The sequence below is a fragment of the Passer domesticus genome, chromosome 5 (genome assembly GCF_036417665.1).
Source record: "Passer domesticus isolate bPasDom1 chromosome 5, bPasDom1.hap1, whole genome shotgun sequence".
In the NCBI taxonomy this organism is placed as follows: domain Eukaryota; kingdom Metazoa; phylum Chordata; class Aves; order Passeriformes; family Passeridae; genus Passer; species Passer domesticus.
The window spans coordinates 7,970,585-7,996,509 of NC_087478.1; the positions used below are offsets into that span (position 1 = coordinate 7,970,585).

At 35.2% G+C, this 25,925-nt stretch overlaps 1 protein-coding gene across 2 annotated transcripts in view; it reads left to right on the forward strand.

Moving 5' to 3' along the window:
- Nucleotides 1-25,925, forward strand: part of SEMA3E (semaphorin 3E) — a 130,653-nt gene that overhangs the window by 8,550 nt on the left and 96,178 nt on the right. The window lies entirely within an intron of this gene.

The window sequence follows — 25,925 nt, forward strand, 5'->3', positions numbered from 1 at the left end:
GAAAAAATTAAATTGTCATCACCAAAATTCTGTTTGAGGAACTGAATCTACTGAGCCTACTGTATATATTAAAACAAAGGAAAACATCATGTTTCTCTTAGAGCACAATTTTAAAACAAATGTTTGTATCTCACATTGACAAATTCTGTTTTTTCCTTGATCTTGGTTCTTCTGATCACTTTCAAGGCTACAAATTCTAATTTTGGAAGAGAGATTTCTCCTTGTTAACGACTTCAATTGAAAGCTGACTTCAATGTGCTTTTCCTCTAAGCGTTTTCTTCTCAGTTTAAGCTATAAATTGATATGCTTTCACTCATGCTGCATCCCTTTGACAAACTGTTTTATAGCAGTCAAAAGACTATTTTTTCCCCTTTAAAAACAATGTAAAGCAGGAATGTTCCATTATGTATTCAGTTTTTTCTTACCCTGTGATGATTTTCATACTTATAAAAATCACCCAAGCAAAAGTATTTTAAAATAAATTTTGTTTGATGGGCTTTTTTAATTTTTTAAAACACAATGTAACAAACAGAAGGAGTGGTTTCTCTGGTTTGTCTCAGGGTTCTTTGGGGCATTTTGATGCTAGACCTCTTCTAATGATTTGTAAATTGCAGCACATTACAATCAAGCATCCAAATGCACTGTTTAGCTGCACTGCTCTTGGTGAATGTAAAATCCTAGTAACAAATCTTTGTTCCTCTTCTAGTCTACTCATTCTTATTTTACCTGAAATTTAGAGGACCTCCAGAATGTAATGGCATGTCAAAGGTTCCTTTTACAGTTTCTGTGCAAGTATGTACAGGAGGTCTGCAACCACAAAGTTGTCACAGGGATGCCTGCCAAACATCTTGGCCCTGGCATGACACCCAGCCTGTGTGTGCAGCCAATAGCTGCAAAACTTGGTTCACTCATGTAGCTGCAAAATAATTTTTGATGAAATAAAAGTTGAATCTCATCTTTAAATTACTTTTTATTAGTCTCAGGTGAAAGCAGAGAATTGGCAGTTGTTTATGTCATGTCTATGCTGTCTCACTAGAGCACTTGGTGTGCTTTATTGCCTCTTCTGTCAATCAAAATCTGCTCAGCTCTTATTAAAAGTCAACAAGAGTCCTCCAGTTACGTGTCATGATCTAAGATTTGTTCCTGAATGCAGTGTTGTGTTTCAGACCGAAACTTCATTTGCCCTGTGGAAGTGCCAACCTTTTCCCTCGTAAACTCCACAAGAACAGAACCAATTCTGTGTACCAGGAAGCAGCAACACTCCATCGTGTTGCCTTTGCTTTTCCATGGGGAAACACAGTGCCACAGCACCTTCTGTAACTCAACTGCCTGCTACTGATTGGCTCTTGGTACTTAGAACTCCTGTAACAAGGAATGGATTAAAAACTGGTTTTGTAAACTTCTGCATGTTACAAAGGCAATGTAAAAGAAACCTTCTAATGGTCAAATGGCAAAGCTTAGTTTGACATACACGTGTAACAGTCAAAATTATATTACTGTTCTTGGTGGAATTTTCATATCGGAAATTCCTAATTGTGAAGGAAACTTTCTAGTCAAGGAAGATTATACAAGAAGCCTGAGACTTGTCTGCTTTGTGGGATCTATTGCAATATAGTTCAAAGGATCTTTATGGATATTTAAGGTCAAAATACAAAAAAAAATTAAAGGCCAAAAATTTCATTAATGAAAAATAAAATTAAAATAAAAAAACTAAACTCAACCAAAAAATGTCTAGTAGCCAAAATTGGGAATAAGACAAAAATATCACTGACAGCTTCTCCTATCTCTTTGGCCTGAGCAAAAGATGTTCGTTATTTATAAGAATTTGATGACAGGCAATATACAGTACTCTTCAGACTGTGATTTGGCAGGAATAGATATAAAAAAGGGTTGTTTATGGTCCTTGTGAAATCATGTTGCTAGCATTTTTACTACATCAATTATGAAGAATTTCAGGTTTTAGGAGATTTGCTTGTTCAGCATTTGCAGTTTTCCTTTTATTTCTATTTTTTTTAAATCCCCAAAAATATATTTACATGCAAACATAAATTCTCAACCCATGCTAGACTCCTCTGACATGATGATGGATCTCCCCCCCTCAAAATAATTCTCTAAACCAAGGGACCAGTGCTTGGAATATAGGCATTCAGTGAAAGAAGATTTAACTCCTCTTCACATCCTTAATGTATCTGTTCTCTACTTCTGTGTTTATTTTCATCTAAAGGATTCCTGACTTCATACTGTGAAGCAATTGAAGCTTCTGTGGGGAGTCAAACAATGGGGTTTTTACTGTTGCTAAGTTTGCTTTATAAGCTCTTTCTTACAACACATTTGTTTAATAGGCCTAGTAAAGTGGTGAATGCAGCTGTAAATATATCTTTTATTTGTTGATGTGCAATAAACATCACAAGGATTTTGGTCTTTTCTTATTCTGATCTTCCTGACACTGGTGAAAGGAAATTGTACAAAATGAATGAAAAGTGCCTTAAACTGATTGCAGAAAACAACAGTCCCCACATACCTAAGGGTTAGTACCTTGTTTCTCTTTTAACAGATGGTTTCTCCCAGCAGTGCTACTAAAACTTAATAATAGCAAAATAATAGGTTTCTTGAGGTGAAGGAACTATTCCAGATAGCACTATTCACTGGGGTCATTGCTGAAGGTCATTTTTCATCCAGAAAGCTAAAGGTTAGCAAGTGTTGCTCAATTCCATGAGCTCCTGCAACTCTTTATTTATGATTAAGCTAAGTGCTCTCCTGTGGGTGTGTGGTAAAAGCCAAGAGTAAAGGAAAATAAACCCATTCCTTTATATATTAAATATTTCATCTTAGTTGATTGAGAATGGTATGATGCAAAGCTTGAAAATATGTGCTGTCTGAGAGCCCAGAAAGACATAAGCTGTCTTGGAGATCTTGTTCTTATTAATGTTGTTGCTGAGAAAATGTCTTGTCTTTACGTGCCTGTGTTTACATGCAGCAAGTCATTATTCTCTCTCCTCTGCTTATCTTAGGCATGGCCACGTCCTCCTGCATATTTTCAGGTTACACAAGCATCTGGGATAGCAGTAATTTCTAAACACACTACTGAGAAGGTGTTAAAGTATTCAGCAGGTTCAGCACTTATTATAGCTCATAACCAGGCTGTAAACAGTCCCAAGCACTTTCCTGATTCCATAGTATTCCTTGTTGAGTGACTGCAGCTTCTGTGATTTCAAGCTCTGCAGTGGGTTTTTTAATTTCTAGAAGAATTGAGTTTTTGTAAATAAAATGCTTCACATTTAGCAGTCAAAGTTACAGTAAAGAGTGTTTCTTCAGCAATGGCTCTGAATGCAGTATAGTGTCCTTAAATTCTGCTGCTAAATATATTAAACCTTTATTACAAAACCGGAATAATTAATATAAAAATTGAAGCGAGACCTTATTTCACTAATTACAATAGCAAGCCTCCCATAAACTTTTGTGACTACAAAGTTGTCAGGATATTCCTTTTTCCTGACCTTACTCTCTGAAAGAGGTGATCCATTTGGTCATTGTACTTCACCTGGAGGTGTATTTCTGTCTCTGTTGAGTTTAGAGGGGGAATAGTGGTCAGTTTAAACCAGAGTCCTTACATTTCAATAAAAGTAAGTAAGATGAATTTGGGAATAATATCTGATGATAAGTCTAGCATGTTATACATGCAAGGGTAAAACGCTTTGTCTGAGAACGACTTACTGCAGAGTTTACAAGCTGCAGTACTATTGCCTTGATAAACTATAAGTGAAGATATTTTTCTTAAGTAGTGTGTCTTTGATCTAATAATGGTCTGGAAGAAGAGGATGGAGGTGTAGTCATTTGAGCAGTGACCTGAGCAGTGTAAGTTGCTCCCAGGGCTGCTGGACACAATTGTCTCTGGACCATAGTAATGACTGATGTGCTCTGCACCTGCTTCCATGCACAATATGCTGATTTAGATTAAGCCTGACATGTTTAGGTTAAGCAGCTTTCAGAACAGTTTAAGCTAAATTGATGTACTTTTGTATGAAATAGGTGAGCCACTCACAGCTGTCTGCCATAGCTCAGCTACTCCTTAGCAAAGAAGCAGGAGGAAACTGCTGAAGGTTAGATACAAATGAAGGTATTTCCACTTTACACAAAGTGGCCTTAAAGACTGTATCCTGAAGCTTTGGTTCTATAAGTTTTTTAATCTTATGTGTGTACTTTTTATTATACAAATTGCTTCTTTGATTGAAAGTTAAGTTGTGATCTGTTTGCAAGATCAAAATCTATGGCATGGATTCTTTGACACCATCCCTGCAGTGATCCATTAAAATCAATCATGACAAAAGTTGTTCTGTTTTGCCCATACCCCAGACATTACAAAGCAACTTGAAATTTTGAAAATTTTGATTTATGTGTAAAATTTTACTTTCTATTTTATTCTCCAGTTAAACACTTAAGGAAAATCTTGAGAATTACAACTTACTGTTCCTCCTTTGTCGTAAGGAAAATGATATTTCCAGAAGATGCTTCTTTGAGGCTTTTATAGAGCACTGTAGTATGTGTGGGTACATGTGGGTACATGTCATTTAGAATTGTGGAATAAATTTTACAAGTGCTATATGTGGTCTCTGTAATTTTCTTGACATGGAACAACCCTTTACTTTCTCAGAAAATCTAAAATTACTTCATAATATCAGTCTTATGGATTTTCTTTTCTTTTTTGTGGTTTCACATTTACTGCTTTAATGTGTAATAGTACTAAAATCCTTGAGCTGTAAAATTAGATGTCTAGGCTGTTGAAAACTCCTTGTGCTTTTAATTTAAGAATAAAACAAAGCAAAAAAAATTTACAGCATGGAGATCTGAAAATAATAATGATTAGTGTTTGTACATTCTTATGAAAGAGTTCCTGAAGTGTGCTGTGAATTTGATAGCAGCACAGAAATGCTTTACCTTGGAATTGTTGAAAGGTAACAGAGATATTGACATTTCCTGATATCTGATACCAGTGCCTGGGAGTGTTGCAGGACCCATGGGGAAAATCTGAGAGTTAAACTTGTCATGTCTTAGAATGTTTTAGATTTTAAATGGTCTATACTATAAATTAACATGTAGAAAGTAAGTTTCTAACCTATGATGAAAAGGTGCTCCAGAGATTTCTGAATTATTCATACATTATATGCAGGACTGTAACCTGGCTTCAGTCTTGGAGTGGTTTGGCCTCTGCATTCAGCTGTTCACAACATGGTGATAAGTTTGTACAGGAGTTGATTTCTGTGTGAATTTTGTCTCAGTGGTTTTGCTTTGTAAGTGTTTGGTCCTTCAGTCTTCAAGGTCTGCTTTTGCCTGTCATTTTCATTTTGATGGCAGAGGTTAGCTGTTACAGCATCCACCTGAGCACCATAATTATGGTTGCAAACACATCACAGTATCACAGTGTTTCTGTTGGCATCTTGAGTCCTGCAGTTGGTTTCACAGGAATTGTAACAATGCTGATACTGCTTACTCACTACAGAATTGTTTACAGACTTTTAAAAATGCATTTGAGAGCACTGGAGTGTGGAGGTAGGTCCTGAGAGCATGTTCCATAATTGCATTTTAAATCTGTGCTGATCTTAATGCTGTTGATTAGACAAGACTTGCTTTTAACCCATCAGTTCCTAATTTAAACATATACTGATTTTTAATCCTTAAAATGACCTCATACCTGCTGAAAATATAGAAGATGAACCCAAATAAAGACCTCACAACAGATGGTTGGTGTCTATCTTGGATGGTGAAATCCAGAAATCTGATATGATGCTTACAGAAGTTATAGTACCTATGAAACTTGTCTTTAAACCAAATATTTTTAGAATTAAACTTTTGGAAAGTCAAGGCCTTTTATTTCACTGGGAGGTTTTTTTGTTAGGTTTATTTGATCATCAATAATGTGTGATCATCAATTAGATTTGAGAAATCTGAATTCATTTGAAATTTTATGGAAAACTTTCAGCAAGCTCCTCGGATGTATTTAAGTGTTGCTAAACCTCATAATTTGTTTCCCAGTATAATTATACAACCTACATGGAGACTAAAACTTCCTTCCAACTACCTATTGTTTTAGGTCATGAGACTGAAATACCTTTCAGTAGTGTGACACTGGCAATAAGACATATGAACAGACATGCCTCAATAGCAGGCTATCATTAAAGAAGATAAACTTGGAAATGAAAGATGTATTCTATACTCCCATATCCTTATGTTCCTTGGGTTTTTCTGTTCTTTCCTCTACTGAAGTAGTTTGAGATGTTATTTTCTTTATTACTATCTTTTTTAATAACGTCACTTTTTATTAAATCACTTAATTCTTCCAAAGTCATAATCACTTTTCCTCATCCGTGATGTTTCCCTACTGCAGATATAAGGGCATCCCAGGCACTAAGGTCTCCTTATAGCAACTATATCCCTCTCATGGAATCTTCCACAGTATTTCTTCAACTCTTTTTATTCAACAAACACTTATTTGGCTCTCTAGGTGGGCCAGAAATAGCAGAGGTATAATTGTTTCTGCATGAGCTTGTTGACCAGTTAGTTTGCATGTGCTAATTGACAATTTATTGGCCTGCTAATGGTATTAGTTTTCTAATGATTTTGTTCTCCTTTTTTAAGGGACAAATGGAATATTTCTATTTCTTAGCTGCTGTCTTTCAGGAAACTTGAAAAAGCTTGATATTTTTTAAACTGCCTGTACTCCTCTCTCTTTTCCCACAGAATTTAAAATTGGTCAGTGGGATCTCATGTGTCATAGGGAAAAAGGATTGTGTCACCAATTAGCAGAGTGCTCCAGAACACCTGATTTTCTATGGAAATTAGACTTGTTTGCATCACAAGGCAATAAAATAATTTTTACTGTGATAAATCATTCCTCTCTTTTGGTCCTTCCAAGCGGATAATTCTGTAGAGAAGTCAGATAACTACTGTCATTTCAGTGGCAACATAATTATCTTTTCCAATATTTCCTATGGAAATTTCAGTCTCCTGTGTTGCAGGTAGCTGTTCCTGTGAAATCCACATGGTATCCAATGATGATTTACCCTGAAAGTATTTTCTTATTTAATGAATTAAAGGCTGTATTTTTAAGCATTAAGAGAAATAAAATTAATAAAAAACATGGGGTTTTGTTTTGAAGTTTTTTTGCCTTTGACAGTAATTGAAGCCAGTGCTTCAATAACTGAGTACTTGGAAGCTGTTTTCTGTGCTACTACTTGCTTTCAAATGGCTTAGAATTATTATCCTAGCCCTTTCCTCAAGGATTTTGACATGCTTTTGTTCCCAGAGGTGTCTTGGCAATGTACATGTGGAGATTTCTGGAATATTAAAGCAAGAAGCCAAAGAATGATGGAAGTGTCCCTGATCAATATAATGCTAAAGGAAGAGAACACCTGGGAAAAAAGACCATATAAATTCTATATGACTGAAAGATGAGAGTCTTCACTAGATAAACATTTGCATTGGATATTTAGAGAAGACCATATAACTGAGGTAGTGAGATGGGGCTTCATCTAACCTAAATCAAACCCACTACATCAGTATAGGCAGTCTTTTCCCGAAAGACTTGCTAACATGAAAATTTTAAGAAAAGAAGAATCAGGCTGGCAGTTGAAAAGAGCATTAGACAAGCAAGCTAAAAAATACAATCTATGGGTATCTGAGCACATTCTGCTTTAGGAGTAATAACAAAAAAGCATTCTCTATTTACTTTGTATTATCTTAGATGGTGTCATTCTCAGCTCAGACTGATAAACTAGTAATAAATTGTTATATGCTTTGCTAGCAAGCAGGTTTTTTATCTGTAATCTCTAAAATTTTTAAGTTAAGTATTTTATTTAAAGTGCTTTGAGATACTAAGTTAGATAAATTAACCTTTTTCCTTGTATTGATTGTGCTGTAAATGCATTCCAAAAATTCTAGTGTGCTGATGAAACCAAATTTTTCCTTAAGCTGCTGCCATTTGTTCTTTTGTAATGTTTATCTAGATACTGTTAATTAACTTCAATTTTACAGATAGTTTAGGAATGTTAAAATGAGTCTTGTCCTATCTCAGTTGTCAGAAACAGTAGCAATGCTTTGAAAAATAAATGGCTGTTGTCTTTGTTTTAGACTCCACAATAATGCTTAGTTTTGTTCACAGAGAAATATTTAATTCAGAAATTTCATATGAACTGATTTAGTGATAACTGCCATTTTAATAAATTGAGTGACAACATTTATCTTTAAAGTCCCATGTTTTGAAATTAGAGATTTTTAGGAATAAGTCATAGTTTTTGAAAATTATAGTGTTCAGCATTGCATAAAATTCTTGGAAACAATATTTTTTCAATGTTTCAAATATTGGAAAAAATGGACAGTAAATTGAAAGATCTTTACACTTATTTCTGGATATATGACATGTTTTTTGGAAAATCTCATCTGCCATTATAAGAGCTTCCAAACTGGCAAAATTCCTGGGGTTTTTTTGATGAATATCAATAAGTACTAAAAACTTCACACATTATCAGTGACTTTAAATGGTACTTTTTCTCTAGGACAGAGGTTTATCATCATTATTTGAAACAAGTACATCTTGAAAAGGTATTTGATTAAATTACTGTGATGAAGAACAAAACAACTGTTCAGTTGCTCATTTCTTCTAAAGTAGCATTGGTGATGACATGGATCCTTCTGTAGACGACTTCCCTGGTTTGGGGTTTGTCTACAGATTCTTCAGATTTGATGTTGACTTTGCAATTCACACATGCAGGGCTGAGGAAGAGTTTCCAGTGGTTTGACAAATCATATGTCATCTAAGTGCATATTTCCAGCCTGCTGAAAATATAAATTAAACTAACTTCGCAGCATTGTTGTTAATTTGAGGCTAAAATTGCTCAATTCAGAGGCATTTATGCTAATTTTTTACCTCATCATAACTTGGTCAAGTATCAAATCCCCCTCAGTTCATGTTCATGACTGATTCTCTTCTGTTGGCCTCAATGGGCTATTTGTTTCCTTTGAAAAGATTTCTACTTAATGCAAAAAAAAAAAAAAAGTCCAAGAATCTTTTTACTCTTTTTGCTTTGCTAGTGGAGTTTTTAAAATTCATTTTCCTGATTCTTCAAGATCCAGAAATAGTTATGATTAGTATCATGTGTTTATGTAGCTTCCAGCTAGGAATACAAGGATTTAAGTCAACTTTATATTATATGGGTCCTGTTATTTTTGGTATAAGTTTCATTTTTGTTTTGGTTTTACCTGTTTTCTGAAATGTAATGTAATCTTAGATTAATTTTTTGTTTTAAATATGTTATTTTATATTATTTTTGCTCTAAGAGAACTAAATTTTATTCTGGCTTGATCACTGTTACTTACTATCTCAAGTATAATTTTTTTGTTGTTGTTTTTGATTAAAACTTCCTTTTCTGCGTTCTGAAACAAGCCATTCCAAGAAGGAATAATTTAAATATAATTTCTTTAGATGTTTTCTTTATTATGACAGATAATTAGCAAAAGAGATGTCCAAGATATGTTTTAATATTTCTTTCTGCATCATCACTAATCTTAGACAAGACCATGCCTTTAGCATTCTCTCCAGTAGAAGTAGTAGTAGAAGTATCTTTATGGCTGTCTCTATGTACTTTACATTAATTTAAGAAATAAATGCACTTTTCATATTTTAGAATACATGCACTTTGTTTCAACAGTTGTATTAGATATAGGTTCTTGTTTGCATATCCTGGAAGTGTTTCCACCCATTCTTTTGTGGTGCATGCCTCTTTCTCAATTTTAGGAGCTCTGGATGAGGAAATGCTTAAAGATTTTTACAAAAAGAATAAATTTTCAGCTCAGGGTATGGGATTTACTTGTGCCCGGGGGGGTTTATGTTGGATATTAGGAAAAGGTTCTACATGGAATGGGTTGTCAAGCATTGAATTAGGCTGCCCAGAGAAGTGCATAGATGGAGTGTTTAGATTTAGTGGTGGGTTGGCAGTGCTGGGCTTGTGGTTGGACTCAAGGATCTTAGGGGCCTTTTCCAACCTAAATGGATGTATGATTGTATGTTTTGTGATGTTTGAAAAGACATAGCCCCACCATTGCTTTCTACTCAGTTAATCTGGTCCTAATCCCATTCAGGAAAAAATGTGTTTTCTGTAGGAGAGAATGGATTTGTTTTGTCTCTTGATAGACAATTTGGATGCAGGCTTTAAGGTTGCTTTTCCCCTTCTTTTTAATGGTCAGACACCTGTTTATTATATTCTTTTTCTAATCTTCTATTATATCCAAAAAAACCAGAATTAAACTGACATCCATGTGTGGTATCAAAATAAACATTCCTTTATTTCCAGTTTTTCTCATGCTCCTTTCTGGTGCTTACATTATAAATTTAATTTAACAAGGACTGGAAATGGGCTTTAACTGCCTTCCTTTGACACTTTTTTATTTACAGTTTTTTCTGTGGTGCTCAGGTCGTTCTAGGAAGTTGGAGACTGTCTTCTGTTCTGTAACCTGCACTGATGTCTGGAATATCAGTAACTCCTGGTAGTTCTTCTAAACCACACACTGTTTTAAGGTTACTTTTAGTTTTGTGGAGCTGGATTTCAATAAGAATTGACAATGACAATGAGAACAGAGACATCAAAGTGTCATTTACTTGCAGAAGACATCCAAAACTGGCTGGTGTGCATTTCAGAATGGTAGCAGTTGTAATGCTCTTAACCTTAGACAAGGAGAAAACTCTACAGAGTTTCTGGAAAATTGTCTATTATTTAAAACATTTAATCTGAGACTACAACATGTTTGTTGGCAGTGGAACGGTATAACTTTTGGCTTCCAAAGCTGTCAACCTTTTCCAGAGATGCACTTTACTTTTTTATTTGTCCTTTAGATTTCCAATGCAACCTGGAAAAAGTCTAAAGAATTTTAGTAGCAATAAGTTTTGTGTTAACTCTGAGACATGGACAACCAATGACTGAATTAATAGTTAAAATGATTCAGCTTTTGATTTAAGAAAAATGTCTCAATGTGCAATAAATTCTTAGGTAAAATATATACGGCTAAGTTACTAGATTGTATTTCTGATGTACTGTTTAAGCCATCCAGAATTTAATAACAGATGAAACTTTCTTCTGTTCTTGGATAATTTGGAAAAAGAGGGACATAACTGTACAGAACAATAGATCGTTCATGACTACTGAATAAGTGGAGTGTTTTTGTTTTCCCAAGCTGAGCATTTATAAATTGAATATTCTTTTGTGTTTGTTGTCTGTGTTAAAAGCATAGTTTCCCTTGGTTAAAGATTTTTAAATGATGACTGACGATATAAGAATATGTGGAATTTGTTCTGAGTTATTAAAATCAGTGCATAATGAATTCAGAAATATCTAATGAATAATACATTGTATTCTATGTAATTTTAAGTTTAACTTGTCTCTCAGATGGTGATCAAATAGTTCTAGAAAAATATTCTATAGAAAAAGGGGAAGAGAAAGGATAAGACCTTCCTACTTAAACACACATCCCATTTGTATTAATTATTTTATGCATTAAGGCCAATCTTGAACAAGATTTGAGCTATATATCACATGAGGAAGCTGAAGTTCAGCATATCCTCAGAACATGTGTTTTGGACTTCTGTGAACATATCCTCTGACGTTTTAGTGCTTCAGCTGGCTGAGTCTCTTGTGATCTTTTCCAAATTTTGAGGCAGCTTGTGGGTTTGGAAGCTGAATCAGTTTTGTTTTCACTGCATTCTCACTGCAAAATCACGTCAGAACTAGTTCACATACCACAGCCCAAACTGGGCTTTTCACTTCATTTGCAGTTCTCCTAAACTGAGCCCAAGGTTTCTTGTGTGAATGAGAACCTAGGAGAAGCCCACATTAACATTAGTGAAGAAGCATGAAGTGCGATCCTTTCAAATGTTACCTCTTTCTTTCTGTTCACAATTAATTATCTTGGAGGTGTTAGAAATATGCTGGTGAATTTGTATTGTTTGGGAACTTAAGTTGATTTTAGGCTCTGGTGGATACTAATATTATTTGTGTAGAATATTTCATTTTAATTCATATAACAGTATTTTCCAGAATTGTATGCATCCACACTCAGTTTTTGGTTGTTTATGATTCTTCAATCCATTTGAACTGTTCCTGTAGTGGTTTGCTCTTAGGACTATTGCTATAAAGAGAAAAGGAATATTCTGTGAGCACCCTCTGAAAAATTTCAGTGGGGCAGGATGAAAGGGAAAGGAGAAAATAATTCCATCATGTCTCTTCTCCATCCCCCTAAAAAAATGCAAACCAGAGCAATCACCTCTAAAAAGCCACTGGAGTTGGCTTCAGGATGGTACAGATTAATGTGCTGAAATTGGGTAAGGCTGTGACACACTTCCTCTGGCATGATTTTATAGTATTGCCTCATCAGGCCTGCCCTTACTGCTATCACCCACATGCTGCAACCAGAATGATGATGGGCATATTATTCACAGGTTGTGAGAATCTGCAGTGTTCTCATTATTTACAGGGTCCAAGTCAACACACTAGAAAGAGAGCAGAAAATAAAAATTTCACGGAAATTGATAATCTGCCCACTCTTGACCTATGCATGCTGTATTTTTAAATGCTGTCCTATGTTGCAGTTACAGACATATATCCACTGAAGAAATGGGTGGTCTTCCTATTCTTTCAGATCTTCAATCAGTGGAGCAGTTGGGTTATTTTCCTTATTAGGACACTCTAACTGAAGTGCTAATTGTCATGCTGTGAGATCACAATCCTACATCTGAGGTGGAGATAAAACATCTGACCTACCTGCAGAAAAGATCTTGTGTCTGAAAACTTGTTGCTTTTTCCAAATGTTTTGGCATTAGAAGTCGTAGCCTCTGTTTTCCTTACCTACATTTTGGGAAAATCATAACCAGACTCCATGAATAAAATGTGGGAAGTGACTGACTTCTTTTAAACCCAGTTGTTAGCAAAGATTCACATAAACTACACTCCAAAATTATTACTTTGTTGAAATGAAAACCAAAACAAAGAACAGCAGTGTTGTAGGATATTAAATATTTAGATAGTTTATCTAAATATCTCTGCTATTTCCCTCATGCTTTTTTTTTATCCCTGTATTTATAGCTAGGATCAGAAATGGAAATGTAGCAATATTCTTAAGGAAGATACAGAATTACAAAAAATCCCTCAGATATGATTTTTTTTGTATATTCATTCCATCTTAAATAAGACCAAGAACTCTGAATTTCTAACATTGCTAGTTCTGCACTTTACTGCTAGTTCTGTGGCAATACAGTTTGGGTAAGCAGTTTTAGGACAAATTCTCAATTTGGAACTGCTGGAATGGAATCCAATGCAGCCTTTCCACATCTATAGTTGGTGATCTCAGGCTGACTTACATAAGCACATTGAAAACAGATTTGAACTGAAGAATTATGTTGCATTAATTTGTATTATGGTTTACACCCATAACAACTTTAAATGCCAAGTTCTCACTTGGCATGATTAATAAAAGTTTTCAAAAAGGCTTTTTTTTTTTTTTAATGCTGCCTCGCATTTGTAAAGGAGATATGGGCTTCTCTTTACTTGAATATCATCATATTACATCCTAAGTTGGAAGGACCCTATTAGGATCATTAAGTCCAACTCCTGGCCCTGCACAGGACACCTCCAGAATCACACCCCCTGCCTGAGACCATTGTCCAAACACTTATTTAACTCTGCCAGGCTTGTTGATGTGCTAATGTCTCTGGAAAGGCTGTTCCAATGTTCAACCATCCTCTGGGGGAACAACATTTCTTCTGATATCCAACCTAACCCTCCCCTGACTCATCTCCATGCCATTTCCTTGGTTGCTGTTGCTGGGCACCAGAGAAGAGAACAGTGTCTGCCCCTACACTTCCCTTGAGCGGAAGCTGCAGATCAGGGTGAAGTCTCCCCTTCAGTTTCATCCAGGCTGAACAAGTAACTCCAACCACTCCTTGTACAGCTTTCCTTCTAGACCTATCATCATCTTCATAGCCCTCCCTATAGTATCTTTATATCCTCACCTTGTGGAGTCCAAAACTGCACACAGACTTGAGGTGAGACTGCACTAATGCAGAGCAGAGAAGAAAAATTCCCTCCCTCAGCCAGCTGTGCCTGATGTCCCAGGACATGGCTGGGTCCTCCTGGCTGCCAGGGCACTGCTGATCCATGTTCAGCTTGCCATGTTCTAATTATTATTAGTAGTAGTAATATTTAAAACAATATCAATAGCTGTAGATGTTTTTCAATCTGATCCCAGATAGATGGAAGGCAGATGAAAAAGATTGTGTGTGTTTGTGTATCTCTGCCTTTTTTCTCCTTGTGAATATAGAGCTCGGCTACGTATTGAAAATAACAATGAACAGCAACAAAGTAGATTGCATTAATTTTTACATACAGTCTTGAAAAAGCTATATGCTTGCTCAAATGAACATTCACATTTTGTTGTAAGTTAATACTTCTTTTTCAAAGAAGTAATAAGGATAGATATAGATGTATTATTGTAGAAACCATTCTCACTTTTCACATTATGTGAATGATCTTCATAGATAAAGTCTATATATATCTTGCACAGGTCCTGAGTGCCTTGTTATTATTTGGCTCTGGCAATGTTTTTGATGTAATTAAATATTTAATTGGCTTATATATTCTGTTGTATATTGTATTTTGAAATTTGTTATTTTTGCTGTTTATAAAGCATGATAACTGTTTTCCTGTTGTAAGTAGCTTTATAAATTGCTTACTGATTTTAGGACCATATTAAGAGATGAAAAACTCTTCTCTAGGTAATAATTATATAGCTAAATACAGTATTTCAATACCATACCTCAGTGTCCAAAAGAGGCTTCATTGTCATTTGAATACCTCTGGAAATTCTAAAGCCAGATTCCCTTATCCTGTAGGACTGTCTGAAAAACAAAAGAACTGTTACAATATGGAGGTTAGCATATCTTGGCCAAGTAACTTTTGTAGCTCATCCTGGCCATTAACGATTTTCTCCTCCCATCAGTAATTTCACACTTTAAAAAGATGCTGGAGGCCACTCTATAACTTAAGCAACAGTTTTGTCTTCAAGACTTCAGTTTTAAATAGCCTGCAGGACACTAAAATCTTGCACTCACTACATGTAATTGAGAAGCAGCAATCTCTGGTGTTTCAGCTTTCTAGAGAATAGATCCAGGGAATATAGCCAGTTTCCTGGACTATTAATTAAGGAAAGGATAGAGTGTTCTACTTCACTATGGGTCAGTTAGACAGTTTATCATTCTTACAGATTCAAAAAACCACATCTGTCCATATCTTGTGGAACAATATTTTTTTCACCCCATATGTTTCAATAATATATAACTTTCACCAGCACGAATTATTGTTGCTCACCTGCAGTGATCAGCAGCTGAACATATTCAGAAAGAACATAATGTTCACAGATAAAAAAGGCTATTCAGTTTACTTTTCTCCTACTCAGCCTATTCAGCTTGTTATAGATGAATTATTACAACAGTAATTCCAATTCCTGCAGTCTCCAGCACAGCCATCCAAAAGTGGGATTATCAGAGCAGAAAACATCAATATCTGGGGCTTGTGTCGATTGCAAAAACTGATTTGCAGAAGCAATTGTTTCAATAAGAGTATGTCTTGTCTCAACTTGTATACCTTGAAGTGATTGATTGTAAAAAGATGCTTGGGCAAGTGAGCAATAAGAATACCTGAGCAAATTTTGTCCACACCTGGCCATTTCTGTACTATTTCTGAAGAGTCTGAGGCAAATTGTATTAAATATTGGTACAAACAGAGTTTTACAACTTCTGTGTGATAAATCAAGTTCACAGCAGAAGAGGAGGAATTAGGCTTGATGATGACAATGATGAGTTTTATTCGTTAATGAATGCTATTATGTAAAATGAGTTAGTCTACACCTGGCATTTCAATCATCATACTTCAACTATCTTTTTTTCCGGAATGACTAAACACATATTCATGAAGCAAATATTTCAACAGCACCAAAATTTCCTCCGCTATGAAAGAGTAGTTTTTCATTTTGAGATACTGAATAATCTAGGAATTTAAGTTTTCATTGTTATGTATGCTACACGTGCATAAGTTTCTACTTACACTTTCTCTGCTTATGCCAAATACTGGTTTCCCAGTATCCAGTTTTATTAGACCAACTTTCTTTGCCACTCAGTACAAATGAGATTGCATTCAAATTCCAAATCCATCGCAGTTTACATTGCAACTCAGTGTAAATTGATGTATCACCCAAAATTTAGTGCTCTACACTGATTTCACTGTTTTCATAAGTACAGGTCCAGTTTATCTACAGCTTTCTTAGGCTTGTGGAGATGTGCTGGGTCAGCCCAGTTGTGTAGTGTTGGATGAGAATTAAGTGGAAGTGGTAATCATACAGGACTGCTGCTCTGGATTAGCTAAATACATTCAAATGAGGTTTTGCAGGAGGCAGTGGAGCCTTTGTTCTGTCTGGGATGTGATGTATCACCAGCAACAAACTCTCCTAATGGCTGGGATCTGCTTGAGGTATCCAAACTATCTTGTACCAAAGCAATCAGCACATCTGGCTACCTAGTTCAGTATTGTGATTGTAATTTCCACTCAATCTTTGGCCCTTCTCATTAATCCAACAGGGAACAATTCTCATAAATCCAATTTTTCATGATTCATTTTCTACATTTACTGAAAATCAGTGCTCTGTGTTGAACCTGCTGGCCTGTGTGTGCCTGGCTGCGCTGCCTTTGGAGCAGATATCAGGGTGGTTGGTTCAGGTGGCCTTTAGTGAACATCCACAGCAGTGTCATCTATGTCATCCCGCCCCTTAATTCTTATCCATAAACTCAACTGGTTCTTCATCCCCCACATGGCAGAACTCAATACATTCCAGTTGCTCTTCACATAAAGAGCTTAAAGAGATTATAGTTAGTTTCTGTTGGCTGATATGAGGACGTCATTCTGTCTTTACTCTGTCATTATGTATATTTGGTTAAATAACATTATAACATGCATATTATATATATTTATTTTTTAAATAAATAGAAATGTTTCTCAACAGACATATATGTATAAATACCAATTTTTATTTAGCAACACCTATAATATGGCATTTCCTATGAGAATGTGACTGGTACAAGAAGGGGTCTTTTCATATGTCTGACTTTTGAAATGGTGTTGCCTGTACTGTGCACACAGGGTCAGGATAGATCTTTATAACGTTCTCTTCTATCCTTCACATTTCTGAGACGTTTCTTATTTGGCATAATTCAGTCCAGCTCTCCTGAATGCAAAGGCATGCACAAGCTTAATACAGTTTTACTGTCAATAGACTTCTGATTTATACAGGCAGCTCTGATACTCTTTCATCATTAATGTTTTGATCTGATGAACTTTTTTCATTGGACTTCAGGCAAACATATGAAATATATAATTTTAGTTGCTACTGCATGACTGAATTTCAAAAGAAAGAAAAAATTTAGGAAGTTTTATCCTGTTTAACCACAGCATATTTTTTTCCATCCTCAGGGAAAAAGAAAGTAATTCTGGTTTAAAAGGATACCCTGTTATGTATAGAATAATGTTTTCTCTGACTTTAATGGATTTTGCTGTTTTAGAAAGCACTGGAAATGGAAAAAAAATTACACACTGACAACAAAAACACAGCACACTTGTTTTATTAAAAACAAAAAGCCTTTAGAAAAGAGACCAGAGAGAAGCATGGATTGAGCAGTATTCCTTTCTTTAAAAAAAATATATTTTCAGGATATATTTGCTTTAGAAACATATGTAAGTATGCCTAATTAAGATACTTAGAGATATTTAATAATGAGTAATTAGTTTTAAATTTAATAATGAGTAATTAGTTTTAAATTCAGAAAAGCAACTATCATTTAAATAATTGGGTTATATGTAGGAACAATACAGACATTCAGTTTTCATGAAGCATCAGTGTGACTTGATGTAACAACTGAAGAAGTTTCTGTGATCCATCCCATTATGCTTTAACATTTTTAGCACCATTCCCAATTATGTTCTGAATTAAAGTCTTACATAAACAGAGGCATAATTGCAAATGCAGTGATTAAGATGCCATGTCTGGAATATCACACAATTTTAACTAGCAATTCCACTCAATCAATTTATATTATATAACTGATAACTCTGTTAGATGGGTAATCCCTACTGATCTAAAGCTTCATAAATAGTAAATTCTAATGTGAATTGATTTTGCAATTATTTATGGAAAGCATTTTTTATGGAAACACCTGACAAGTGGAATTCTTTGTGGAAATTTTTTACTTTACTTAATGAAAACTAATAAATATATTTTTCACAAGGCAACTAGAGGAACATGTTTCTTTTTAAGCAAATGTTACTTGAAAATAACATCAACTTTTCTTTAACTCTGCCATTTTAGTTTTAGTTCAACACTAACCTTGTCCTCCTGCTGCTGACTTGCACTTTTAAAGAAGTCTCTGAATGCTCAGATTAGCGTTTGGCTCAAGTAAATGATAACTTAATACAATATAACCATAAATGAGTGACTGTCTCTGTGTGACTTTATCACTGAAAGGTTCATGTTAGCTGACATTTTCAATGAAGGGTGTGGGATTTCAGTGACCAAGTCCTTATATAACCCACTTTAAACCCTTTGATAATCCTATTATTAATATTGAATTCTCCTAATGAGTTATTTCAGAAAGTACCCCCATACCTCTCAAATGACACATAATCCAGCACTTTGACAGACTCTTGTCTTTGAGAAGGAGAACAACAGGTTATTTTCAGGTGATATTTCTTAACTCTTCAAAGAAGGTTGTTTATTTTTCTTATGAAGTGGAATTCTGATTTCATGCTACATGTGAACTGTTTAACAACATATTTAATTATCTTCTTTTGAGAAAAGTATATAAAACATCATTGGAAAAATTGTATGAATTATTAAAAGGCAGGTATAAACATTGCTGCACTTATATATGGCAATATATTCCAGCACAGCTTCTATTTATCATTCTCTCTAAAGTGCTCTATTTATCAAATTATATATACATTTTGTATCAAATATTCATAAACATATCAATTTCAAGCACAACGCAATGCTTTTCCAATATTTCTTTAATTAAAACAATCTGGCATATCTATATGTCTTTAGTTATTAATATTTTTGAAGACATTATTGTCTTTATCCAATATGAGTGTGAGTGAGATTAGGGTGGCATTTGTGGAAATCTGTAGGAAGATTCCTCTGTTTCCAGGGAGCACAGTTTGCCTTTTGTCTGAAAATATCTGTAGTATTAAACTAATTTTTGGTTGCATATCCTTATACTGCCCCTTCTTATTGGAAAAATAAGCATTTCAGAAATGTACTACTATTCTGGCATCCTCCACAGGATTTAATGAGATGTCTCTAGTTTTTCTGATTTTGTAATCTAGGGAAACCTGGCTTTACAATGTTATTCTTCTGAGAATTTAATTGAGTTTTTATATGCAAAGGTCAAATTCCTTACTCGTATTGGTTTAATAATTCTGCAAAAGAGTTGAGTTGTCTGCAGCACATACTACTGCACAGACATGAGTGCTATGTAATATGATTTTATAGAGGTAAAATAGGGTTTAAAATCTAGTTTCTGAATTTGTAATTACACAGCACAGAAGGCCAAACACAATCACATGTATGGGTGTCTGAAATTTCTTGGAGACAGCCATTTGACATCACCCACATTGACTTTTGAGTCATTCATTTTTCACATAATATCATGTTCTTTCTTTACCTTCATAATCTGATCTGAAAGTTAATCTTTCTGTTTTACAGAAATTATAGTTAGAAACATGGAAAATAAAGAATGGAATAGGCCTTGTCTGCTAATTAAAAATATCTCAAGTTTTATTGCTTATATCTGAAAGAAACAACCTATTAAAATAGCAATATGAGTTAAAAAAAAGATTTTTTTAAAAGATTATTTACTGTGGTTAGTCTAGTTGGAATGGAAACACAGTTCATATGAAAAGTGCATATATGAAATGAAAGTGTAAAATTATACATAAATGGCCTTATTCAGGCAAGAGAAAGATTTGAAAATTTGATGTTGTCAAAATGACAGGAGTGCTTATGGTCAGAAGTAAAATCCAGTATTTCATGGCACTATACTGTGATCCTTATTTAAATGACACTGGAGATTATATTGATTTAAATTATACATTGCTATTATAACTTAATTTCTGTATAAATTATTTGTATTAAGACTTTGCTTTTCCCTTGGAGATCTCAGAGCACTGCAGAAGATGTGCAGTGTTCTTTAAAGACATGGTTCTCATTAAATAAGCCATCTGCCTGGTTTACTCATTTGGAAATCCAACATGTATCTGCTAAAATTATTTATATAATTTTTAGTGCCCTCTTCAAGGCAGAGGTCAAGCAACAGCATGGTTGTGCCTGTGAAAAGTCAGTCAGTTTAAACTACCCATGCTGGTGCCACATCTCAAATATTATGAGCCTCTAACTTATGTAGACAAGTGACAAGAGCTTGAGAATCTTCTCGCTCAGTCCCTTTCCCTTCCTAGCTAAACAACTTTGAAGCCCATTAAATTTTTCCTCCATATTGCCTCAACTCCATGGATATCCCCAAGCTCCAGTAACTTTCAGACACAATGAGTTAAGCTTGTATGTTTCTTATTACAGAAATATTTTCTAGCAGAGCATCTACATTGATTGAGACAGAGTTCTTTTCCAGTTTAAAAAATATACAGGCTTTGCCAAGAAAGTAATCTTTAAGAACTGCATTAAAAATTTTGAAGAGAGACATTTCATGGTGTCTCAGCCATGTTTCAAGAGCTATAACTCTCATTACTTTGATGGCCTTCATATTTAATTTTATTTTTAAGTCAAAAAAAGTGTTATTTTAAAAAAATCCAAAATCCATCCTAGTATCTTTGCAAATTATTCCATTAACAATTTTACATAAAATTGGACATAGAAAATATTTGTTAGGGTTATATTCCATTTGTTGATTTTTTGTGTTTGTTTATTTTACTTCTCCATCAACTTTGCATAATAATCAGGAACAATTTGCACTTGAAGAGAGATGAAATGGGAAAAAGTTTTATTGTAGTGGGCATAAGCTTGGAAAGTAACTGACCATAAAGAAATCCATTGAAAATGTCATGCAGTAAGGAGCTGTATCATTAAATAACTGTTAGGGTAAATTTTCTTGTATCCAATCTGTCCTTTGATGAGCAGGGATCCATTAGGATCAGCAACAACTAGGATGTTGATTTTAGATGGTTTTTAGGCAAGTATGAGATAATATCAGAAAAACAAGGAAGTCAAATCCTGTGTCGCAGTCACAATCTAAACTGAATAAAACTGGAATAAACCATGTCTGCTGCTATCTCCCCAAGGTGAGATGAGAGAATGGACCAGAAAGAGGAAGAAGGCATCTCAAGATATTGGCTGATTCACTAAAAATTCAGGTGCTCCACTATTTCATTGATAATCTTGTCCTCTGTAATGAGCATTAAGGCCCTGTATCTCTCTCCAGTGTCCCCTGCATGTGAAAGTTCTGGCTCTCAGCAGAGAGAGAACTGACAACACACTGCAAAGTATAATCTTTAAAGTCAGAAAGAAACTGAGGAGCTGCACTATGCCAGTCACTAGGGAAAAGGGTCAATATTATAGTGGCAGTTCTCATGTAGCTGAGAGTTACAAGACAGACCTGTAAATCTTTTTACTTTTTAAAAGTAATCATCTGCTTTTGAGATGGGGTATGAATTTTTCTCTCTTGATGTAACTTCATTCCTGCCTGACTTAATATGTAGAACATTTTTTTTTTTCTGAGATGTAAGAGGTCTGAACTCAACTTCCTTCTTTGGCTGGTGGCAACACAACTTTTTATCCTTCACCTTCAGTGGAGAACTTGGATACAGTGTTGAGATCCCTTGTTTGTCCTCCCACTGCAGCTATTACTTTTTAAAAAACATTTAAGTCATTAGGGAGAGGATACAGGTGAAAGCAAGGCTAGCATATGGCAACCTGAAAGCTAGGGCAGTGTCCTGACTAAGGAAATTCTGGACGTCCTGAAGTTCTCCATATGTTTAGGAAGTTGTCAACATACCAAATTGGAGTGTTTCAAACAGAATTTCTAATTATTGCTTTAAATGTTATCTTCATGGTGGAATTTTATTACACAGCTAATAAAAACTGTGTGTATCATGTGCACTGTAGCACTGAATTTAGCTTTCTTTGAGACTGCTGCAACCCTGCCTTGCTTCTCACATCAATTTCTATTTTAAACTCTGAACAGGAGCCAAGTAATTTAAAAGTATGTGAGAAACTTAATGTATTATAAGTGGCTCTAATAGGTTATTCTCAGAGCCTTAAAAAAAAGCATTTGCAGTGAAAATATGAGTCTGGGAGAGACAGATCCTCTGTAACTGATGCAGATTGGTGATTTAGAAGTTCAATTTTAATTGCTTTGAAGATTTTCAGCTTTTGCAGGCCTGCTCTGTAACAGAAAGTTTACTTTTGCTGACAAATGAGAAAACACAACAGTTAAATATATTAAATCAGACAATGCCTGGATCCTAAATTTCCCTTCCATCTGGAAGTCTGTTAGCCAGTATCAGTCCCTAAGAGAATTGCTGCCAGTAGCTAGTCGTACTTGTTTATTTATATATCAGTAATGTTTTTACTTCTTGAATCACTGAAACCCATGTGCAGTTTAGAGTTTCATCTAGACTCTGGATCTCTGGTCTTCATGAGAATGGTTAGGTTATGAATAAGAGTGAAATGCCCACATAAAAGGGTAATCACTGAACAACCCACAACTGCTTTGTAATCCTTCATGAGCCTCCCAGGCTGGCAGGGCTGCCTGGAGCTCTGGGCAGGCTCTGCTGCCTGCCCAGCCCGGGTAACACCCCAGGACATAGGGAATTAACATTGCCTTTGGCTCAGTTCTTCCACTCGCTGGCCAGTGCAGCTGAGCTGGCATGGAGGTGGCACAGGAATTTATTTCTGGAAAAGACCACAAGCAAATGGAAAGACTGAGGGTGAAAGGAGGAAGCAAGGGAGGAATTATGACTCAGAGGGATGGTTGTCTCTGACTCCCAGTGTTTCCCTGGGTTACCCAGGAGTTACATGCAGCCTCCTACTTGGAGTTAAAATAAAGGAATAATCTATTTCAACAGCAAAGTGAGTACTGAGGTTTGGAGTTTACATGCCTGGGTTTGCAAAGAGCAACTTCTTAATGATGTTTGTATTTTCATGTGCTTTCAGCTTGAATTGAGGGCATGTAAAGTAACTCTGATGAGGTCATTAGAAAATCTGAGATCATGATTCTGCTTCATTCCTTCCCTTGTGTTTGTCATGAGGTCATTAGAAAATCTGAGATCATGATTCTGCTTCATTCCTTCCCTTGTGCTTGTCATGAATCTCACAGTGATAAATACAACAGAAACTGTACACATTTCAATAGAAATACAAAGACGTGGTTCCTTATTCTAGAAGGCTTGCAGATTTTGCAGCTTCACTCTTGGATGCCTGTCAGGTGAAACTCTTTTAAACTCCCACTTAGTGGCAGTGCAGCTGGGTGTTTCCAAGGAGCAGGAAAAACTTCTTTCTACAGCTTTACTCTTCTCCAGTGAAGAATTTCACATGTCCCTGTATGTCAGGGTCTGTTGATATGTGTTCATGTTCTAATGTTCTAATAAAGCTAAAATGTTAACATTACTGCAAATGTATCTACAGAGGAAATACTTTTTAGTCCTAGAGTTATCCATAATAAATCCCTTCAGCTCAATATTAATCCCTTCTTCCTTAGGGTGGCAATTATGCTTAATTTGTGTTCTGAATAAGAATGTCCTTAGAAATCAGAGTATACATCTGCAAAAGACCAGTGGCACTATTTTTATTTGCTTTACTCAATAATTGCCTTGGTGAAAGAAGCAAAATATGTAAGAGTTTGTGCCTCTCTATTCAAGTGCTTTTTTCTCATAATATGAAAACCAGCCTATTCTTTTTGTGCACCTGGTCTGCTGCTTTACATCAATAGAAAAAGTGTTTTAGCTTTGCTCTCCCTCACTGTAATCATACTCTGGACAGCCAGCACACTAAGAACTACTGGATGTAGCATTCAGTGGTTTGTGAGAAGAACCCTAAAGATTAGTAGTGGTTTTTGTAAAGGAATAGGAAATTGTGTCCTTGAACGGATATAATTCAGCATCAAGTAATATGTTAATGCTCTAGAAATTCAGTGAGAACTTAGCCAGCACCAGTGTGGCACCAGGCTCCAGGTGCACACTTGTAAGAACAGCTTGGCATTTGAAAAAGGTGAACTAATTGGTAGCCGCATTTTGTAGTGATCATACATTCTTCTGATACAGTAAGATGAAAATAAATATGAAGATGAGGCAAACAGCATATGAATGTGTTTACATGTTTATATGTAAAATGATGTAGTGTGTATAAGACACACATTTCTTTGATGTGTCTCTATACACAGATATGCATGTATATATGCATACACACATCTCCACAATTTTGGTTTATAGAGTTTCATTCTTTTTTAAATACACATCTCAGAAAACCCTCTTAGTAATTGTTCCTGTGCTGTAGGTTAGCACTGTGCCATTTGCTCAGTTATAATCCCTTGCACAAGTTGTACAGAGGTTTTCATTCACTAGTTAGTGCACAATAGGCATTCTGTATTTAATTACCCTTTTTTATCATTCACATGTTTGTTCTTAACTAAAAAACCAAGAAACTAATGTGGTGAAAATATTATTCACACAAAGAACATAACTTCAATGTCAGTTATTTCTTTATGGACATTATTTAAAGTATATATGTTTCCTATATATCAGAAGTTCATAGCAAGAAATTGACATTTCTATAAGGAAGTTTTCCATTAAAACATGGTTCAGTTCCCCACCACTGAGGTTTCAGCCAGCTTTGCTTTGACTGCCCATACTCCTCCAAGGGAAAAAATTCCTCTCTTGGAGAAATGGAAAGAATAATACACGCATTCATAGACTAAATTCTGTGTAGTATGCTTCAAGTGTAACATTCAGCTTCCTTAATAAAATAGAAAGAAGCTTCTGTTTGTGGTATTAATGCGCATGAAAATGTTTCCAAAAGAGAAGGTTTTCCACCCTTCCTGAAATCAGATCAGATGGAGTCCCCTTTATTTAGATACAGTTTCTGAAAGTCTTCTGTATTATGATTTACTAGGATAGAATCACCAAGTTTATATTTTTCATTTACATTTGTGTAAAGATTAATTTTCATTATTCCTTCAATTCAAAAGGAATAAAATGAAAGGAAACTGTAATTCCACTTTTTTTCCTTTCTTTAGATGTAACAAAAAAACCAACGCACACTGACCGTAATGGGTGAAAAGCATCAGTTTTTCCATAAAGTCTTTGTATCTCATCCCCATGTTTTGCTGTAGTGAGATTCCAACTGTAGTCAGTTCACCTAAGTCAGTGCCCCAGCAGCTACACATGCCAGGGCTGCAAACTATTAAAACTTTTGAAAAACCTTTGTTTCAAGGAATTTTAATTATGGCTCACAAGGTCATTCATGTTGCGACTTTATATCACAGGCCAGACTTCAGATCTTCATGAGTAAGGCAAGAGGTTAGCATATGTAACTTTATCCTTGCTGTAGAGTTCATATGCTGCTGATTATAAGCTTGTAAACAAATCCTTCACATCTCTTCTGTCTGAAACAGCTTTATAAGGAGTTTATTTTTTAGAAAAATAAGAGCAGGTGACAAGGACAAATTGTCCTGAAGACTGTGCACGAAAGTTAAACCCCCAGTTTCTGATGAAAAAGAGATTATTATCAGAAATATCAGATCTCTTTAGACTAAGGAGCATACTTATGTCACAGTTGTG